Raw genomic sequence first — 17,560 nt, forward strand, 5'->3', positions numbered from 1 at the left:
CGCCGGCCCGAGAGCGGAAAGCGGCGACACCGGTCCCTCACCACGGCCCCCCAGGGCCCCTGACCATCCCCACCGCTCGCCGGGCCGCGGATGGCGGCGGATGAGCGCCCACAGTCCTCAGCCACCCGCCGCCATACCTGGCGCCGCCGGACCCGGAAGAGGAAGCGGAAGCGCGCGGGTCAACATTGAAATAGTGGCGCGCTGGAACCCGGAAGGAATACCGGCTCCTGCGCGCCGTCCTTCGTCCGCCGGCCACTGGTGGGCGTGGACGCTGCCATGTTGTACGGCAGCGGAGGTGTCATGGTGACGCCATGTTGTACGGCGGAAGTGGGGCGGGGCGCCGCTCAGCGGCCGGAGATAGGGCAGAGCTGCCGCGGCGTGGGGGAACGTGGTAGATCACGACTAAATCCTCTCTGGTGCAGATGCTTCACTTTTCCCAGGGATCCTACGCACATGCTCTCTCCCGCCACTACCTTTTGGTACGTTTTACTGTTAAATTATTTTTTGGTGTGCTTTGCTGAAAAACTATTTTTGTAAATCAGCTTCTTTTCTCAGAATGAACGTTGTGTCTTCATTATGCTAGTTATGTATCTGTCGGCCTATAAGCCATTTATCAGTCTGTTGTTTTAAGCTCCAAATTACAAGTCGCTCATACACACCTTTCCATGCCAAACCGGCAGGTAAGACAACTGGAAACTTTGTGCTCTCACACAAAACTTACATGGGGAAAAGGCTGGTCCCCCTTGAAGCCTGTGCTTCTGCCAGCCTCAGTGGTGAGAGGGTTTCACCTTCCCTCTTTGACAAGAAATGAAACTGCTTAGCAAGGCTTACGACATAGAACATGATCAGTACACTCTCTCCAATCACAAAAGCAGCCTGAGCGTGTGGACAGTAACAATTAACCAATCATAGTAAAGGTTAACCTCATGCACTACTAACTACAGTATAAATATGTGCTGTAAACAATAAATGGTGGAGCATTCACCATAACTCTATGAGTATTGTGTGTTTGACTCTGGTCTCCCTGCGCTACCTCACCTCTTTTGCAGTGTTCCAAGTTGTTCAAGAATACCTTCCCTTGAGCATCGAAGTGCTACCCTTGCTGCACTCCTTCTCCCTCAAGACGGCCTTGCTACCACCCAGCACTGTCTTTCCTGGGCCCAGCAGCAGTCTGACACGCTGATCCCAAAACTGGGCACTGTAGAGAGCAAAAAAATACTGATGTTTGCCTAACACCTCCTTGCTCCACTGGCAGCTGTGCCTAGAGTCTTGGACAGAAAATCCTCTTGCCTGTTTACCAAGGCATGTACTTGCTGTCTCACATGCTGCGGGGCAGGCGCTTGAGCAGGAATACGAAGAAATAAAACTATCTCTTCTGGTCAGGTCAAAGGTCCACCTGATCCCAAATCCCATTTCCAAGCTATAGGTACCTAGAAAAAGTATAGGGGAAATGGAACACAGCTAGTTGATCTTTCCCTTAATACACTCTCCCCACATTCAGCAGTCAGCATTTTACAAGCTTCCTGCGTTTGGTCATGCTTTCTGGCTTTTGTATTTAATGGCCCCTGGTAGATCCCTGAGGAAAGAAGGGGAACACCCAAGAGCTAAGGGAGTGTAAAAGGGCTTTTCAGCAGCCAGAAACAGCATTCCAGTGGTGCCAGATCTGCCAAATCTGCAGTTAGTAAAAAGTAGCACACAAAAGCTACCCCTATCAGCCCCTTGCAATTGCATTAAGTACTGCTTTTGTAGGAAGGAAAGGAGGAATGCTTGCTGGAAGGATCCTCACCAAGTTACAAGGGCATGTAGTGATAGGATGAGGGCTAATGGCTTTAAACTGAAAGAGGGTAGATTTAGATTAGATTAGATTAGATTTAGATTAGATGTAAGGAAGAATATCTTCACTGTGAGGGTGGGTGAGACATTGGAACAGATTGCCCAGAGAAGCTGTGGCTGCCCCCTCCCTGGCAGTGTTCAAGGCCAGGCTGGACGGGGATTTGAGCAACCTGGTCTAGTGGAAGGTGTCCCTGCCCATGGCAGGGGGGTTGGAACTCAGTGATCTTTAAGGATCCTTCCAACCCAAACCATTCTGTGATTCTATGATTACACTTGTCCCAGACATTTCAGCTCCTATCCCATGCATGCAGGTCCCTGACAAGCTGAGAAGCACACTGACAAGGCAGAGCTGGCCTCTGTGCTCTGAATTTGGTGGCTGGCTGGTGATAGGAAGGCCCCTGCTATCCATCTGTGACCTCCCTAATGGATCCTGGTCCCACCCCGCCACATGGCACTCACGCATCAGAGACCAAGAGATTTTAAAGGACACATATCCATCCCTTCCCTCCCCAGCCTCTGCTGCTGGTGCTGATCCCGCCCTGCTGCACAAAGTCAACCCCCTCCTTCTCACGGCACATGTGAACAAGTTGTGGCCACTGCTGCAATTGATGCTGACTTGTACAGGCAAAATCTTCATGTACTGTCAACAGGAAATCACCATCTGCAAGGAACACAGAATTGGGCTGTAAGCCCTGCAATGCTCTTTTTCTCTGCTGGCCTGAGCAATGTTCTACAATAATAACCAAGGAACTGCACATTAAATATGTAGGATGCTGCTGCCATCGTTAGCGGCTTCAGCTTTGCTTTTGGAGAGTAGTGGGTGCTCAGAAAGCTTTGATGTGTGTTCCTGGCCTTATTTGTGGGTTTGTAACTCACAGTTCATTGTACTGCATTCTCCCTGGTTTTGACCTATAATTATAATTTTGGTTAATTATTGACTCTTTTAAAGTGCAAATTATGGACACCAAATTTTTTCTAATTCATGAAAGAAGAGAAAATATGTATGAACTAGATTTTAGGGTATATTTAAAATAGGAGCATATTTCAGACAACAAGTACATTTCAGAGCAATTAGAGTATTTAATATGAACCTTCTAGGCCCAGAACCCTGAAGGGAATAAGAAAGCCAATTAAATTAGATTAAATAATCATGCCTAAATATAAAAGTGTAACAGAACCCAATTGTTAAAGAACAACACTATTAAATTATTATGAAGTAGTTTAGTTTAGATGCTGTCAGTGCAACAGGTAACTATTTTTTTATTGAACAACAGTATCGATATTTTTTTGAACTTACCAGATTTGGGCTCTAAATTCAACTGGTATAAATTTTAGGAGCTGTCAATAAAATTCCAGAGTTCGCTTCCACTGATGTGCTGGCCTAGTTTTTCAAACATCTTCAGTTTATTTTATAAGAGGAACAGGGCTATCAGGCAAATGGCTCACCAGAGCATCTAGAAATGTTAGCTTTATGACAACTGGTTTAATGCTATCTAATGTGGGGATAAGATTTGGAGCAGGAGCTCACTAAGCACATTTTGTACAGATTAGTGCTAGTCAAGTGATTCTCTCATGTTCTCTGTTACTCCTACTTCTTCACAGGACTGAACAGTCTCTTTTGGGAGCAGTTATTTTTCATGTCTGACATGTCTCACTAACTCTTTCTGCACTTTCTTCTTTCCTTGAATCTAACAAAAGGGATGGACTAGCAAACATACAACACATCAACTTGGTCAAGTAACAGTGGCATCCTATAAACCCCCTTTTTCCCCTTCTAGGATGTCAGTGGAAGCATAGGGCCCAAGGATGTGGGTTTTTTTCCTTAAGAAAACTGGAGGTTGGCTTCCAGGGTCTATTTGCCTATTGGCAGTGTAAACCCAGAAAACTCTTTTCCACCAGAGATGATTAAGAAGATAATCATCTCTGATGGCAGATTAGTAATGTGGTGCATTTTGCATCAGCGAGCAGGTTGTCACTGTATTGTGCTTACTGCACCAGAAGAACACTTTGTTGATCATTTCAGACCTGTTCTTGCTATATTGACCATTCTTGCTTTCTTTTCCACATGGTCCTCTCCTTATCCCTTTTTTCTGAAAGTCCATGTCTATGTCTAAAACCATTTGCTTAGACCTGTGAGAAGTTCCACCAGAGTAAGAGCAAGAGTGCCCAAAGGAATAAGGCTCAATAAGCACAGATGGACCCCCAGAAAACATCCCTCTTTACATTCCTCACCCTCCTGTCCCATGTCCAGGAATCACCCAGGCTCCATGAGGACTCTGCTGCTACATCAGCCTCTCCTCACAGATCCTTCTAGGGCTCCCCTACACCGTAAGCTTCAAATAAAAACTGAGAGATTGTTTTCATTTCTATTCACTTGCTGTCATACCATCCTGGATGGGCAAATTCTAAGAGGCATGGGAAGGTAAGAGAGCCTCTGTACAAGCACATACTGGTTACTGCAGAGAGGAAAAAGAAGTGATAGCTGAGGGATATACTGCTCCCATTAAGCTGCAGCCACAATACTATTTCTATGAACAGTGGATGGCTATGTATTTTAGAAATGTCTCATTGAAATAAGAATCCAACTTTAGGTGCTGTTTGGATACAATCAGCAGGATTAGGTCTGTAAATGAGAGAAGGAAGCAAGAAGACTTGGAAAAGTACTAGCAACTGCTAGAAAGGGCAGAAAGAAGAGGTCCTCTGGTCCATTGTCTCGTCTCTCCAGAGCTATTTTTTTCCTTAAAAATCCTGTTCCCTTTCCTCATTAACTATGTGGCATGAGTCACAATCTGAATATATTAATTTATATCAACATAACCTTGCACAACACAGACCCGTGAAAATTACGTTACAAGAAACTGTAGTTCATTTCCATTTCAGTGGAGCTTGTTAAACAAGCAAAATTATTTTGTAGCAAAGGGAAAAACAATTTAGCGGAATGCACTCCTAGCATAGGAAGTACATAACATCGTATTTGGGTTGAAACTTTTTCTGTCAGAAATGTCATAACCCCGTAAGAAAGAGAATTAAAATCCCGTTATTTTAATTTACATCTAGCCACGAGATAAGTAAAGTTATCATTGAAATTCTAATTAAATAGGATGATTGACTAAGGTAGGACATCAAAGAAGAGAAGTGAATATGATAAGTCAAAGTCTTATTAATTAGTCCGCGTGGAAGAAATTCCAGGGACGTCAAGCTGAGGCTGCTGCAAGGAGAAAAAAAGCAGACAAGAAAATGTGTGTTTCTTTGAAGTTAGGAACTGAGATAGTGATGGAGGTAATTGTGTCTGACTGGATCCAGTAATGAAGAGCCGTAAATCAGACCTAGGAATCGGAGGAAAGATTCTAGTAACGAATGTGGCTGCCCCCCTGCTGCGAAGAAACAGAATGCAGAGCTGACTAATTGACCCAGTCTATCTCCCAGTAGCTCTCTGTTATTATTTATTAATTTTTAATTTCTGAATTATTTACGTTCTGGGAAATTATTTTTGACAGCCTGTTAGGCGTGCCAAAGTTAATGGAGGATGAAAGGACCGGTACTAGAATTAGCAGGGATGTAGTCACAGGCTACTGAATTTAATGATTTTGGAAGGGAAAATTGATTTCACACAGCGTGTCACTTTATACTACTTTAGGGATACACCAGCTATTTGATTAATTGAGGAATAACCAACTCAAAGTATATTTGAAGTGTAAATGAATCACAGTGCTCAGCTGTTTATTTTTCCCCTTTTCTGATGAGAACACTGAGTTTGCTTAAAGTTGCTGATTAAAACCAATACAGGTAGGCCCCATATTCACACCTGCTTACTTTCTCCTGCCTTAGAAAAAAAAAAAAAATTCACCATCTGGAGGAGACATGAAACCCTGCATCTCACTTGGGATGGAGTTTGTCCTTCCGACACAACATCTAATTAAATAGGCTTTGTGCACACTCCCCCTCCCCCTGCAGAAAGCATTTAAGAGGGAGCAGGGTACTGAGCCTGCGGGCTGTGCATGCAGCTGAGACCTGAATTATGTGTGGTGGTGGCTCACTGCTGCTTTTCATCCAGTCCCCAGGATGAAGGAGGGGTCCCTGGCGTATGACATCTCCTGTGATGGTCCTCCTGGTGCAGCGGTGTTATGTCGGACCACTACGTTGCAGAACAATATAAAAATAAAGGGGCTTTAGCAGCTCTTCCAGGCCGTGAAAACTGTATTTCATTGTTGATGTCAAATGCAAGCTAAAACCTGGCTGCTGCTCATGTCTAACCCTTCTGGCCATCCAGGCATCAAGGGCACGGAGGCAGCCTTTTCCCAGCAATGTGTATAATGCTGTAGGCAGCTCACATCTCCAGAAAGACTCATGCTGGAAGCACCTCCAGAACTGCTTGGCACTGTCACCTTTCTGCTCCTTCCCCTGACAGCAGCCTCCTGAGGTGAGGGGTACGGCTGTAGAGGGAGGATGTGCCTCTGGCAACCTGAGCCCAGGATCAAAGGGGCAAAGCACCCTTGCTGACACAAGGTATTTACTGTGGGTAAATCAGTTAATTAAGGGCAATGTCATCAGCCGTGTGGGCACTGATGGTGGTTACCATGATTTTGGGTGTATGTAATGTAGTATCTTTGGATGGCTCAGCGTCACCTCCCAGAGACCTTGACAATCTAGTTACCTAAGTGCTAGTCCTAACTGGTCTAAGCCAAACTTTCCTAGTTTTAAAATAAGAGTAATTACTGTTATTATTTAATACATTCTCAGGGATTCTGCAAAGAGAATTAGTGTGCAATTCTTTATTTGCAGAAGCTTGGGGAGAGTAGTAAACACCAAATTTTAAGAGTAGTAGAGCTGCTTACCACAAAAAATTACTCAAAAATATCTGCCATAAATTGACATGGATCCCATGAACAGGTGAGAAAGGTATAGGCTAGACTCTATTTCGAGTCCAATAAACAATAAAACTCTTTTGAATTGACTGGGACCAAACTATTGAGTAAGAATTTAAGTGTCAAAAGGATCTGGCACTTTGGTCATTTTGCTGTTGCTTTGTCCTTTAAAATAGGAAGGGCTACCTACAATTGCAAATGTTGACCATACCGAGGTGAGGGGAGAGGTAAAGAATAATGAAAGGTCTATCATGCATCGCTGTAACTTTAAAATATATATATTTTTGTTCATGATTTAAAGATACATGAGGAGGTTCAGGAAGGTTTTTCTGCTTAGGTTGTCTAAGGGGTTTATAATTCACTCAAACATCTCCCTGGGTTATTTTTCTGAGCACTTCAGAAGCACTAGGAACATTTCTCTGCAATGTTTTATGGACAGGAACATACAAGGCTAGCCTGGGTTTTTCTGTTACCTTTTGAATTACACCAGTAGCAATTAGTCATGCAAGGAGCATCAGCTACAACAGGGTATTAAAGGAGATGTGTGACCTGTGGCCTCTGCTCCAGGGATTGCTACTTTATCCCTTTTTTCAGCATGTGCAGACTGGACTGGCTCCTAGAACAAAAGCCTGAAGTAAAACTACTTTTTCCAGGTCTCTTGAATCTGTGAGAGATCTTTGGGTTTATTTTGTGATTGTTATTAAAACTTTCTAAAGAAGAAATACTGTGTATGATGTTGATAAAGCAACACAAAATATGATTTTCAAGATTGCACTTTTGGTTTGCAATAAAATTGTATCACTGAAACTACACTCACTGCCATGCAGTTCTGAAGAGTTCAATTCACCAGCAGCAGAATTGAGTGCACCACGTTTCATAGAAAATGTTTCATCTATTTAGATGATGGCTTAAGAAACAGCAAGCCATATCTTCAGATGTTACAAGACAATTAGGTAATTTATGCTGCTTGAAGATCTGCCTTACAGTTTTTATATGGTCAATGGAAACCCAAATACTTTCTATAGTATATGTAGAAATTAACCCTAAAATATTTGCATTCAACAAACACAACTAAGTATTTGGATGAAGATGATTTAGCGTGCTCTGCTGTTCTATATGGAATGAATGCATGTCAGAGCTGGCTTCTCCCTATTTCAATATTAAAACAAAAGGAGTATGCTTGCAGTACAGCACCCTGGGAATTCAGCTCAGAAGTCCAATTAACAACAACTAATTCCCCATACTGCCTATTTACCCCTATGAGTTGGCTAGATATAATAAGTCATGCATTTTGCATTTAAGCTTTTAATGCCCAGAGGATAACAAAAATCTATCCTGATCACTTTTTATTTTCATCTTATGAAGACAGAAGAAAGAATCTCTCTTTCCCCCTTCAGTTAAATGTATCCATATCTCAGCACGGAGTCTATGAAAGGAGCTGTCTTTTGCCTTCTACCCATGTTTCCCTTCCCTACTTCTTCATAAATGCCTTCCTTCTTCAAGAAGACAGGAATATAACAATCCCTTTGGGTGTGTTTTCTGTATAGATAAGTACGTCTTTAAAAAATGTAGAATTATTCACCTTCGAACGATGATCTACCGCTCATTCACTGGACCAAGTTTACTGCCGTTTAGACTGTCACACTGTATTGTATGCAACGTGTAGTCACCTTAAACTGGTTTTCACTCCAGGAGCTATCAAGGTAGTGCCCTGCTGTGAACATATTTTAAAAGCTGTTACTGTAACATACTGTAAATGGTAATGACCATGCTATAACACGCTAAAGATTAGGAAAATACTTTCAATAATCAGAGTTACCTTCTGCGACTCAATTTTGCTTATAATATAAGTCAGATTTGAACCAAATTCTCCAAAGGTAAAAGTCCAGCACATTACTACACACGTTAAATGCAAAAGGGAGAGAAGCAGAGAGGGAGAGTGTGTGCCTATGTGCACATGAGGCTTTGGATATTCCTTGCTAGGTACAACATAAACTTTACATTAAAAATTAGGGACACATTAAATATCTGTCCAGGTACTGGTGTTGAACAGAAAAAATTAAGGCCTAGAAATACCCATATACATCTGCATTTGTGAAGTTTTGCAGCAAAGAAATAATGCCATATAACGAGATTGTAGTGGTTGAAGGGAATTTGGAAGAAAAAGGAAATGGTTTGAGAAGAAAACAATGGAGCATTTTAAAACATAAACCACATCACACCACTCTTAATAGCAACACAAAATGTGACACTGAGCTGAAAAGAAATGCCTGGATCAATGTTAGTTAGCTTTACCTACAGAGCAGCAGGTTATTGTAGAGAAAGCTGCCTACAAAATATTTCTGCAACACTGTACTTGGCTGTGCATGGCAAAAACCCCAGAAGGTGTTATTTTTTCATGAAGCTGTGATGAACTTGGCTTATGCTTGGGACCAGACTGGCTGTTCCTTACAGGGGTTTCTGAGTTGCATATTTGCAGATTCAAGGCCAAATTTTCAGAGGGACTCACAGCCAGCTTTCCAAGCACTCAGCTGCCAAGCTGCAAGCCAGGCTTCTCACAGGTCCAAAAATTGGAATGACTGAACAGGAACCGAGCTCTTATGAACATCCCAGACTAATTGGCTGATAACTCTCTTAGCAGATATGCCTGTGACAGAAGTTGAGACAGCTGAATGCAGTATTTCTGATACAGTCAGATGTGAATTTTAGTACCTGTCTGTACAGAGCTGGCAAGTGCAAGATGCGGCCTCCTCTGAACTTTCGAATAAAAGTGTTGGCTGCATCTCATTCTCGAGCAGGTTTTCAGATTTCTCTGCACCCTCCTCTTTGTAAGCAGCAAAACTAGCAAAAGTCTGACAGGCTGATCCTGTGGAGATCTGTGGAGAGAAACACAATACCCACATTTGTGTAACATCCCATCATCAAACTTCCCACTCATTGGGAAGCAGAGGAGGACAGCAGCACTAATGATTCACTCCCTTCTAAAGCCTCAAGTTTTTAAGTGCTTTGAGGAGACTGAAGACAAGCATTACATTTTGATTAAAGGGACACTGCCAACTTACATTAAGCTTAGAATTTAGGGGGTTGTAACAGGCAGGCATAGGTGGATGGGAGCTTGCCTTTTGGATGTAAATATTTCTTTGCAACAGGGCGGAGACAAGTATCTTCTCTTTGAGCTGAGAACAGAAGGCATAAAAAAATAACTTGATTAGAAACAAAACTAACATGGTCCACTCTAGTTTTGCTGCTGACAGAGAAAGAAATGCAGATGGGAGGTATCACGTGGCATCCCAAGTATATTACAGCTCACTAAGTTAAGTCTGGTGTGTGAGAAGCTTGATTGTTTGCTTGCTGTTCAGTGTGGTTTTATCAGTGATAAAAAGCCACCCTAAAGTCCTGTTTTAAAGAACCAGCTAGGAACTAGACTGAAAGGAAAGGTTACTGCAGGTAAGCTGTCACAGGGACTAAGCTGCAGCTTGTAAATGCCTTTGTGTCTGCTTTTCCTTTATACTGAATACATATAGAAGGTGAAGCTATCTTGTGTTTAATGTATGGTCCACTGCAGCTGGCGAGGGAGTAACTAATTACTTTCAGTGATCAGAGAGATTTCCTGCAACTCATTTTGCCTATGATGGGAGCCAGATCGGAACCAAATTTTCCAAGGGGAGAGCCTAAAAGGCAGCACTTCACAGTAGCTTTAATGTACACTAATCCTATAGAATGAGTATTACCCAGAAATGCTCTTTCTCAGAGAAATGATGGGAATGTGAATCCAGATCTTCATCTGATAAAAACCAGCTCCCAGAGCAGAGCTATGCTGATTTATAATAGCCAAAGGTCTGACCCCACATCCCAACAAGAATTAGCTGCAGACACAGAAATCTTCAGCAGTAAAGATATAGTTCAGTTTGGTCTTGGCTTGACCAAAGTCTGAGTGTCTGCTGCAGATTTCTCTGCTGTCTTTTCAATAGTCATTTGAACAAGCTTTTCAAGGGAACAGGACAAAGAAACCAGAGTGAAAGGTAACTATGGCCATGATTTTCTTTTGTTCTTTGTAGAGCACAAAAGAGCGAAGTGGACCTCAAATAACCAACTTGGTGGTTTCAGGTACATTTTGAGTGCAATGATAGGGCCTACTCCTAGGGTCCCTGCAGCAGGGAGAGTGAGAGGTGCTTCTCAAGGCTGTAGCATTAAGTATATATGATATGTCCCAGGAAGGATGAAATAAGGCCATGCCACTGCACTGGAGATGTAGAGTGAGGAAGAGCGCTGGAATACAAATTGAAAACTACTTGTTAAACAAGGTTAATTTGTTCTTCTTCCACAGTGTAAAATGGCTTCAAACACTTCTAAACTAGGTCATTTGACTGTTCAAGAAATACATGGTGCCAGGCAGCTGTCTTTAGCAACAAGTTTATTGGAGAGTTTGATTGCATCCCAAAAGCATGCTAGATATTTCTGACCATATCAAAGAAAACTCAACTATATTATCAAGGCACACTAATGAGGCAGTTTGTTTAATTGAAATACTTTAAGTTTCCATGTAGTACAGCATGAAAAAATCATTATTTTCATTAGATGAGCTACTCGTTAGCTGAAAATCTGTTACAAAATATCACAGTGTGAGATAATAAATACATTGTAAAATGCATTAAATCCAGGTTATTAAAAGGAATTTCTATTTAAAATATATAGCCATGTAATTTGAGCATAGTTCCTAGTGTTAGGAATCAGGTTTGGTCCTTTGAAAAATATAGCCCAACCCAAAGGACCTCATCATGCTCTCATTGCAATCACTGTCAAAACTCTGACCTGTTATAGCCTGGATAAATGATTATTCTGTGCCACAATTCTGTAGTAATGGGTTTTGCATGTAGCAGCTGAAAGTTCTGAGACTCACCTAAAGGGCTCTTTTTTGGCCTTGAATTCATCACTGCTCTGTTTGATGCAATCATTAACAGCAAGTCAGGAAGCACTTTATACCTTGTATTTTTAGGGGTAAACATTTACCTAAAAGTGTAAGACTCTTATTTGTGAGTTTTATGTAGAAGCATGCATCTTCACGGCACATCTCCCATGTCTTTGGTGAGTAGTTTAAGAACTGTACTGTTCTCCTGAAGAAGTTGCAGTTTGGGTGAAAAGGGAAAAATGGCTGGAAGGGTACTTCGGAGCTCATCCCATCCAACCCCTCTGCTCAAAGCAGGGTCAGCTGAGTAGCCTGCCCAGGACTGTATTGAGTTGGGTTTTGAATGTCTCCAGGATGGTGACTCCACAACCTCTCTGAGCAACCTCTTTCAATGTCTGACCACTTTCATAGTAAGTAAGTTTTATCTTATGGTTAAATTTAATTTCCTGTATTACAGTGTTTCCTGTACTTCTGGCTCTGTGTTCTTTACTCCCCCTCACTCAGTATTTATACAGATTGATGAGATTCCCCTTGAGCCTTCTCTTCTTGAAGCTAAATGAGCTCAGGGTCCTAATCTACATACTGAGAGCTCTTCTTGATCACTGGCATTTAAATATTGATCTGAGATGAAGAGGAAATTGTATTTTGGATACCAATTCACAGATAGTCTTGCCTCATGTGAAAAAAAGAGTAAAGTAAGACTGGTACAACTATTGCTTTGTGTGGTTTTTACAGTGGGGACAAGTTTTATGCTTCTTCCCTGCACATCCCACCCCATCCCCATCTTTTCTATGTCTTAGATTTATGAGAGTATTTTGTCCTCAATTCTCATATCAGTGGTTCCTTCCTAACTACTGCTATACATACATCAAGGCATCTTCTGCTTCATCTCACCTGTGCTTTCTCTCTCTCTCCTCCCTTGCCGAGGGATTAGGCCCCAATCACTGTGAAGGTGTCCTTACAGTATTACTCTGTCACTAATCTAGCCAGCACAGGTCACCATGGTTGTGCAGAAACAGCCCCAAGGTTTAGCAGCCACATCTTAATTACGGAGGAGTCCTGGGCATGCATTCAGGTTGCCTCCACATGTTGGCATCCAGTGATGTTGACACATCTTCACAGCTATTGCTCTCCCTGCCAGCTGGAGTCAAGTCAGCGATGCTGAACGGTTCCACCAAGAACACGTGAACATGTCAGGAGATACAGCAGGACTGCTGAAAGGTCCCCTTAGCAAGCAAGCCAGCCAGCGATTCAGGAGAGCATACAGATTACAGATGGTGCAATAATCTCACAACTGGCCAAATCTGGAGCCTAAGCAATACTTATATGGAGATGAGCATACATTAAAGGCTGCCAATGTGACAGCAGAGAGAGCCAATATTGAGGCTTGCCCAGGAATGAGCATGCTGCCCCCACATAGCCACCTGCTGAGATTATTCATGCCAGAAACACAAGTAGTTGTGCTAAAGCAGGTGCCTGGGGAGATCAAGTCCTTAGTCAAAAACCAAAAAGAAATGCAAAAACCCAAGACCAGGCCACCTTCATACACCTGGCAAGAGCCCCTCTTACAGCCCACAGACTGTAAACTCTGGGGGTTGGAGGGCAAGGGATGAGAGCTGCACCCCACGCTCCTGCCTCTTAGTTATGAAAACAGACTTTTCTTCCTTTGCAAAGTTACACATCTTTGAATTACCTGTTGCTCCTCTTATTTTGTGGGGGTTTTGTTAAACATTTTTAGAAGCCTTTCATTGGTTGTTTTTTTTTCCTACTGGGGCGAACAGAGATGCAGCTGGCAGATTAGTACTACTGTTAGCTCTCTTTAATAGGGCTTTTCTTATCCCATTTAAGTAGAATAAGGAAGCTTCATTTGTTCGCTTAAAAAAATCAAGACTAATTCTTGATCATTGCTCCCAAGAGAACCCAGTTGGAGTTCTCTCATCATCACTGATCAAGTCTGAACTTTTTTTGTTTGCTATTCAATTTCATTTGCTTTCATCATTTCAGAGCATTAACAGGCTTTCAGCCCTGCTGAAACAGAGGATAGGGCTTTAACTATATTACAGGGAAGTCCCTGTAGCAATGGAAAACGGTTGCACAGCATTTAGCTTTGTACTCTCCTATCCATAAAACCTGCATTTACACTGAATTAAAAATAATGTGCTGACTATTTTAATCATAATAATAAATATTCCACATGACTCTTTCTCCTTTTATATAATTTATTTGTTGTAGAGAGACTGTCAGTCTATTTCTCTGATTTCAGACCAGTGAGATTGTATCTCAGACCAGTTTAAACATTTTTCTGATTACTAAACTGCTGTAGATGACCATCTGGATCCACTTCTAAAATTGTATCCATGGAATGAAGCTTGCTTATGATACAGATAAATCTGCTCTGTTTTAAATGGCACTTTTTTTTTTTTTTTTTTAAGAGATCCCAAGAATGAGTTTGCAAGGGAGATGAGCATAGAGAGCAAGTCTCAAAAGCAGTTTTTCAGTTACCATACAATCCATCCAGGCCTTTTCTCTGGTTGCTTGTGCCTATCAGCTTGTAAGTGAGGAGATGCCAGAGTGGGCTTTTTATGAGTAAAACTTTTTCCTGGATTTGCTCTGTGAATGCTCTTGAGGGTGAATATTACCCAAACTGCTAGCCCTTGCACAGGGTGAAAGCTGTTGTGATAGGGGGAGTCTGTAGCAGTTTATCTGTCAGGGGCAGGAGAGAGAAACGTCAGTGGGCACCTAGCAAAATAGGAGGAACACGAGGAAAGCCCAGAAAATTGCACCTTCTCTCACTCTCATTTGGAATCAGCATCCAGAATAGGTGGCATTTTCTTGCAAATTAATTTTAAAATCCTCACAGCTTTATCCAGAACACATCATTTTTCAGCCTTAAACTCCACAAAGAAGAAGGTGTTACAGAGGGACCCTTTCACTTTAGAAAACTTGAGGTCATGTGGTTTACTGGTGTGAATCCCCTGCCATCCCAACCAGCTGAAAGTGGTACACACCTCCGAATATCAGAATTTTTATTTTGAAAGAACAAGAGGAGACTGAAGAATTCTAGTTTTAGGCAGGTCAGATTGAAACATTTTAGACTTTAATTTTTTCTCAAATCTCCCTGTCTGTAAAACAAAACCAAATACCAAAAACCAAATGCTTGTCCATTGTGATTTTTTATATAATTACCTGCACATAATTACTTAGCAAATAATTACTTTGTAAACAATTACTTGTAAAGCCTTTAGAGATTTTCAGATGATAAGTGGTAGAAAAATACAGGACCCGATAATCTTTTCTATCTTTTTTCTCTTAGCATCACTATAACTTGTTCTGTTCCTCTAAATTTTTCCACAAATATTGCCAAAGAAGGAATGATATTGCCAAGGAATCACATTGCCAGAGAGTGTTTTTAAAGTCAAGAGGCAGATTTTCTTCTGAGTTATTTTTTTTATTAGATAAATGCACTGTCATTCTAGTTTCCAAGCATGACTAGTACAGCTAATTGCTCTTTCATCCACTGAGTTTTGAGGTGATTAGGTCAGGGAGAAAGTAAAGGGCCTTTGCCATATTGTATGTGGAACTTACAGGGCAGTTTCCACCTGGCATCATAATGAACCCTATGGGTTATTTTGGTTTATCATAACACGTTGATTATTAATATAACAGGTTCTCCCTAAGCAGATCTAGGGGATTAGATAGTTAATCCATGACTATTTTGCCTTCATGCATGGAACCTGCAAATACAGTAAATATGTCAAAAAGCACACTGGTAAGCTTTGCAAATGAAAATGTATTCTGAACTGAACATATGGGCTAAAAAAAAAAGTTATCATTTTTGTGGGGATAAAACTCTAAACTGAATTGTGAATAACTGCAGTCTAGATTTTCTTCTGCAGATGGATCCATCCTCAATAGAGGGCAGTAGAGGATGAAAATGTAACTGTTGATCCATTCACTTGTGTTCAGATCAATTCTCTGATATTCTTTTAACTGGCTTTAAAATGGAGCCTTTTATCTTGAAAAAGGAGGAAGTAAGAGTGTTGGCCATCTGGGAGACACACTGCCAACACCCAGATGTTAGCATCCTTCTGTACCATTTACTCGATCAACACAACATCAAGTTGTGCTGAGTGGGTGGGTGGGAGAGTGAAAGCATGGGAAGAAGGGAAGGGGAAAGTCACTAGTCCTGTGCCTTCACAAGGGAAAAATCCTGGTATTGCTTCATGACTGCAGTCTATTAGCTCATAGCAGCCCTGGGAAACAGCACTAAATTCTCTCAGTGAAAACAAATGAAAAGGTAGAAACTTTCCTGTGCATGGTCAGTATAATTATTCTAAAAGAAATAGTAGCAGACTTGAACTACGTAGAGGTTTTGCTTACAGCTGGTAAACTCTGCTGGCTTCAGACCCATCTGTGAAAGCCAAGTACCCCAGCTGGGCATAGGGAAGAGATGGCACTACCCCTTGCAAGCAGGTGGGAGCTTGGCCAGTAGTAGTCTTATGGACTTGGCAGGGAAGCTGCTGTGCTCAGGGCAGAAAGAGCATCATGTTGAGACAGGGCTGGGAAAGGAAGCCAAAGCCTGACTGAGGAAAAAGCTGGGACATTGAGCTGGGGCACAGCCATGGCGGGAAAGGCCAAGGTGGAGCAAAAGCAGGGCAGAGCTCTGAGCAGCTGTCTGAAGGTACTGAGGTCTAGACCTAAATACCATGCTGGAGACCCTGCCTTTTGCTTGAATCCACAAGCACCTCTGTGGGATGGCCTTGGCACAAGTTAGGCTCTCCTGAGTACAAGGCTAGGCCTGTATATGTGTTTATTTGCTTTATGATGCATATCACAAAAGCATGGTTTGGTTCCAAGTGTTACAAATAACATGGTCCTTTCCACAATGTTCATTGGGCAAAGAAATAATGAACGTAGACACGCTTGTAACACATAACACAAGTATACTTTTCCTACCTGCCAAGTATAGAAATGTTTGGTATCTCAGTGTCCTCTTCTCCATCTCTTAGCTTGCTCACACAGCTTCATCCCCTGCCTTGCCAGGACCCTTCCCATCACAGCTGTCACAGATCTGCCACTTCTCTTAGTTCTGCCACATGCAGCTCCAGTGCTAATAACCACAATACCCTCTCTGTACTATCACTATGTCATGCCTGATCTACATCCCTGACCATGCTGTCTTTGGTTAGATCCCCACCACTCACAGTTAGACATCATGAAAGTCCCAGGTCTTTTTAATCAGCTATAGTAATTAAAGCTTGCCAGAGATCAGTTAAGTTCTTATGTATTATAGCTTTCTGCCTCTTCTCCTTGTTCCCATGCAGAACAGCAAACAGCACCTGAGGTGCCCACAGTTCTACCTCACTACAGGGTGTGTATTCAAGTTTATCTTCCTCAGTATTGACTGAGAAATCCAGCAAGTCTACTCCAGTTGAAAACAAAAAGCAAGAATTTGCTTGAAGAGAAGAACAGGGAGGAGGAGTCTGTTGTGAATTTGGACCAGAGAGTTCAAAGAATTTGGAGTTTCAAAGAGATGGTCTTTTTGGTCCAGAACATGTTATGCAGAAGTCACAAATATTGGATCTGAATTCTTTGTAGAGGCAGATTATGAAAGGCCCTTGGAAGATAGATAAGAAGGAGAGGGCAAGAGTTGCTTCAGAAGGGTGTCCATATAGAAGAGTTTCTAGTGGGACCCGACATAAGGTAGGGTAGAGTGAGAGTGAGTCCTAATCAAATCTCTCACAGCAGTCACGACAACTGGGTACCTTTCCATAAAAAGCAAACAAGAAAATAAACAGAAAGGCATAGCCACCACTCAGGGAAAAATTTTTTTGGACAGGTATCTGCCTGCATCATCCAGAATTCTTCTGGTTCTTCTTTTCCATAATATTCTAGATACCAAGCTTACACGAGCTGCACTTAAAAAAAATAAATAAATTAAAAAAAAAAAACCCAC

At 42.0% G+C, this 17,560-nt stretch overlaps 1 protein-coding gene across 1 annotated transcript in view; it reads right to left on the bottom strand.

Annotated features, from left to right (window-relative positions):
* The window catches only part of RPL34 (ribosomal protein L34), a 3,801-nt gene extending 3,624 nt beyond the window's left edge, over positions 1-177 (bottom strand). Inside the window, exon 1 of the mRNA XM_026848019.1 lies at positions 138-177. The gene's annotated coding sequence lies outside the window, so the exon portion shown is untranslated. The remainder of the gene's footprint in view (positions 1-137) is intronic.
* Positions 178-17,560: the final 17,383 nt, after the last annotated feature.

This window comes from Athene cunicularia (genome assembly GCF_003259725.1).
Source record: "Athene cunicularia isolate RWA chromosome 4 unlocalized genomic scaffold, athCun1 chr4_part2, whole genome shotgun sequence".
NCBI lineage: Eukaryota > Metazoa > Chordata > Aves > Strigiformes > Strigidae > Athene > Athene cunicularia.